General features: G+C 50.4%; 1 pseudogene; it reads right to left on the reverse strand.

The window, feature by feature from the left end:
* Positions 1–1,424: 1,424 nt before the first annotated feature.
* LOC147119811 (uncharacterized) lies at positions 1,425–2,957 on the reverse strand (annotated as a pseudogene).
* Positions 2,958–4,917: the final 1,960 nt, after the last annotated feature.

The following is a 4,917-nucleotide window of genomic DNA, read 5'->3' on the forward strand; positions in this document are numbered from 1 at the left end:
CAGTGAAAGCCCCTCACCCCAACTCCACTTTCACCCCTACTCTCCAACCCCCCCACCCCAACTCCACTTTCACCCCTATTCTCCAAACCCTCTCACCCCAAATCCTCTTTCACCCCTACTCTCCAAACTCCCTCACCCAACACCTCTTTCACCCCAACTCTCCAACCTCCTCACCCCAACTCCTCTTTCACCCCTACTCTCCAAACCCTCTCATCCCAACTCCTCTTTCACCCCTACTCTCCAAACCCTCTCATCCCAACTCCTCTTTCACCCCTACTCTCCAAACCCTCTTACCACAACTCCTCTTTCACCCCTACTCTCCAAACCCTCTCATCCCAACTCCTCTTTCACCCCAACTCTCCAAACCCTCTTACCACAACTCCTCTTTCACCCCTACTCTCCAAACCCTCTCATCCCAACTCCTCTTTCACCCCTACTCTCCAAACCCTCTTACCACAACTCCTCTTTCACCCCTACTCTCCAAACCCCCTCACCCCTACTCTCCAGCCCCCTCACCCCAACTCCTCTTTCACCCCTACTCTCCAACCCCCCTCACCCCAACTCCTCTTTCACCCCAACTCTCCAAACCCTCTCATCCCAACTCCTCTTTCACCCCTACTCTCCAACCCCTCACCCCAACTCCTCTTTCACCCCTACTCTCCAAACCCTCACCCCAACTCCTCTTTCACCCCTACTCTCCAACCCCTCACCTCTACTCTCCAACCCCCCTCACTCCAACTCCTCTTTCACCCCTACTCTCCAACCCCCCCACCCCAACTCCACTTTCACCCCTATTCTCCAAACCCTCTCACCCCAAATCCTCTTTCACCCCAACTCTCCAACCTCCTTACCCCAACTCCTCTTTCACCCCTACTCTCCAAACCCCCCTCACACCAACTCCTCTTTCACCCCTACTCTCCAAACACTCTCATCCCAACTCCTCTTTCACCCCTACTCTCCAAACCCCCTCACCCCAACTCCTCTTTCACCCCTACTCTCCAGCCCCCTCACCCCAACTCCTCTTTCACCCCTACTCTCCAACCCCCTTTCATCTGCCATTGATATTTGGAACCTGTCAGAATTTGAAAGATATTTACAAATGATTTGATTGTTTCTTAGAGTTGGGATCTTTCTTCATTCTGTTGCCTTCTGATTGAAATGAAACCGACAGTTTTTACCAGTCAGGATTTGAAAGTTATTTACAACAGATTCTAGATGTTCTTCGAGTTGGGATTTTCTCTATTCCATCCACTCGAGGAGTTAGATAGCAGACATTCTCCTGTGAATATAGAGCTGGAGTATTGGGCCGTGATGTGTTCACTTTTTCATCTTGTTGACTCTAAAAATTGAGTCTTGTTGTTTCAGACACCAGGTAATCAAGCTCACAACAACAGATTGTCTTTTACTGACTTTATTAACAGCATTGTAAAATTACAGACAGATTATAGTTACCTGTCCAGAGACAGGGATAATACAGTTGGTTCAGAGCTCTCTTCTCCCCAGGTTTGTTGTAACAAGCTGCAGCTACACTGGCGAGAGTTATACTGAACTTGTTTACTGCATCCGTGATCTGGCCCTGCTCAAACCTGAGATATCTGTGCATTGATCTGACTGTCACCACAAGGCTGTGTCACTATCACACAGACACTGTTTCCATGTTTCACATCTCCATACACAGACCATCTCTTTACACATCCCCTTCCATCCTCAATCAACATCAGGAAAATAGATTATCTGCTCAATACCTTGATGCTGTGCGTGGGATCTTGCTGTGCACAGATTAGCAGCCGCGTTTCCTACATTCCAACAGTGACTACACTTCAAAAGTATTTCATTGTCTGTAAAGTGTTTGGGACGTCCTGAGGTTGTGAAAGGTGGGATAGAAATTCAAGTCTTTTTGATTTCATAACAGCAAAAGTTACACTGGGACAAATGTTCAGTCATTTTCTATTACACGCACTCTGGAAGGTCTGGGGAGTTGGGACTTGAGAGTAACAGAAGGTATGAGAACTCAAATTATCTGGACTTAGAAAGGAGAAAAGGCCCAGAAATGGAGCAGTCGGTAACAGGACATCAATTAGTCTCCTCTTATCTCAGAGACATCAAATACTCGATTCACTGAGTGTTTGACATTTATCCAGAATGTTAAACTCCAGCCCAGATAGAGGTTATTAACATCAGCAGAAACAAACCCCAACTGTCAGAATGAACACGATTCAGTCCGGGATGTGATTAGTAGCAGCAATAACAGCAGAATCCAACCTCTGCAGTCACTTGTGAACTCGTTGGTGTGTCAGCAGGTGCGATGACTGAGTGAATCCATTCCCACACTCGGAGCAGGTGAACGGTCTCTCCCCGGTGTGAACTCGCTGGTGTCTCAGCAGGTCAGATGACAGAGTGAACCCCTTCCCACACTCAGAGCAGGTGAACGGCCTCACCCCAGTGTGAGTGTGTTGGTGTGTCAGCAGACTCTTTGTGCTTTTATAGGTCTTCCCACAGTCAGAACATTTAAAAGGTCTCTTATCAGAGTGAACAAGTTGGTGTTCAGTGAGGTGGGATGACTGAGTAAATCCCTTCCCACACTCAGAGCAGGTGAACGGCCTCTCCCCAGTGTGAATGCGCTGATGAGTTTCCAGTTCAGACAGGTAATTGAATTCCTTCCCACAGCTTCCACATTTCCATGGTTTCTCCGTGGTGCAGGTGTCCTTGTCTCTCTCCAGGTTGAACGATCAGTTGAAGCCTCGTCCACACACAGAACACGTGTATGGTTTCTCCCCACTGTGAATGGTGCGATGCTTTTTCAGGCTGTGTAACTGGTTAAAGCTCTTTCCACAGTCAGTGCACTGGAACACTCTCACTCGGGTATGTGTGTTTCTCGGTGCATTTCCAGTTACACTGATTTTTGAAATCTTTTCCCACAGACAGAACAGACAAACATTTCTCCTTCCAGATTCAAAGGCCAATGATATTCAGGTCCTCATGAATCGAGTGACTCTGTCAGATCTTGATGTGATGTCTGGTTTGAGTTTCCCGATTGCAAATCCTCCCCTTCTAATGCCCTGTAAAAGGAGTTTACAAAAGTCATCACTATAAATAAAGGACAAAAATTCAGAACAGACAATTCTTTCCTCTCTTGTTCCCCAAAGCTGTAAATCCCTGTCCCACACACTCTCCCTCCTCTCAGTGCTGAAATACAAACCCATCGCACTATCTCCAACATTTCCTCCCCCACTCCCAGTTTTATCCTCCCTCTCCACTGGCTGGGTTCAATTCTATACCCGCTGTATGCAGAGAGGTCCCTTGCCGTCAGAATCAGGGGAATTTATAACGGGGAACAAAGAAATGGCAGACTTTGGTTCTATCTTCACAAAGGAGGACACAAATAACCTCCCAGAGATGTCGGGGATCATTGGGTCTAATGAGAGGGAGGAACTGAATGAAATCAGTATTTGTAGCGAAATAGTGTCAGGGAAATTGATGGGTTTGAAGGCCGAAAAATCCCCAGGGCCTGATAATCTACATCCTAGGGTACTTAAGGAAGTGGCCCTAGAAATACTAGATGCATTGCTGGTCATCTTCCAAAATTCTATAGACTCTGGAACAGTTCCCATGGATTGGTGGGTAGCTAATGTTACCCCACTATTCAAAAAAGGTGGTAGAGAGAAAAAAGGAATTATAGACTGGTAAGCCTGACACCGGTAGTGGGGAAAATGCTAGAGTCTAGGTATTGTCGTATACCTATCCAATAACGGAGGTTGACTCAGAAGAACAACAAACAGGTTTTTAATGTTGGATTAGATGAAATACAGCAGACAATGTGGATAGATGCAGGAGAGCTGTGGAACAGGTCTTTCCCCAGCGGGGACGCCACGAGGACTGTCTGGGCAGCCCCGTGGACCGCGTGATGACATCATCACATTTTCCCGCGCTTGGGGCGGTCACGTGCTATGCGTCGTGACGTCACCGCGTTTGTCCGCGTCATCGCATTTACCCGGCACTGCAGCTGGCCATTGCGGCCGAAGTCATGGGAGCGGGAGGCACCGGCACTGCAGCTGACCATTGCGGCCGAAGTCGCGGGAGCGGGAGGCACCGGCACTGCAGCTGGCCATTGCAGCCAAAGTCGCGGGAGCGGGAGGCACCGGCACTGCAGCTGGCCGTTGCAGCCAAAGTCGCGGGAGCGGGAGGCACCGGCACTGCAGCTGGCCGTTGCAGCCAAAGTCGCGGGAGCGGGAGGCACCGGCACTGCAGCTGGCCGATGCGGCCGAAGTCGCGGGAGCGGGAGGCACCGGCACTGCAGCTGGCCAATGCAGCCGAAGTCGCGGGAGCGGGAGGCCGAACTGGGACAGCGGCCGTCGCGGGAGTGGAAGGCCGAGCTGGGCCGGCGGCCGTCACGTTTACCCACATCCTTAAAGGGGCAACGCCCCGTGCATGCAAACAGTATATACACAATGTTGAAGAGAATTATGTTCAACAGGTAAGAGACATTCGGTAGTGCCACTACATGCGCCCCCCCAGAATTCGCTTCAACGGACAAAGTCAAACGGTGAAGTGGTCCTACTAGCTTGTTCGAAGGAACCCTGTAGTGCCGAAGCGGAGGCTGTTGGGCGGCTGGCGGTCAGGCGAGTGGTCGCACATGGTCTGCCGTAATGACGATGGCGTCCGGTGGTCTCGGCGGTCGTGCTGTCTCGACTTGGCGGGCGAGGTCTAAAGATGCTGGTCGTGAGCGGATCCTTACGCGCGTCATGGCGAATAAAACGTATCTGTCATGCGAAGGACCATGGAGACGTGCGACCTCTGCAGCCCATCGTTCGAAACGGGCACCGGGGCGAGACAGCTGGCTGCGTCATAGTGACCGGTAGGTTTGGCAGAAGCGGAACATGGCGCTGTCGGTGTTGTTAGGAAGTCCCCTGTCGAACA

This window comes from Somniosus microcephalus, chromosome 4 (assembly GCF_052327205.1).
Source record: "Somniosus microcephalus isolate GS21.2 chromosome 4, FLI_Smic_1.0, whole genome shotgun sequence".
Classification (NCBI taxonomy): domain Eukaryota; kingdom Metazoa; phylum Chordata; class Chondrichthyes; order Squaliformes; family Somniosidae; genus Somniosus; species Somniosus microcephalus.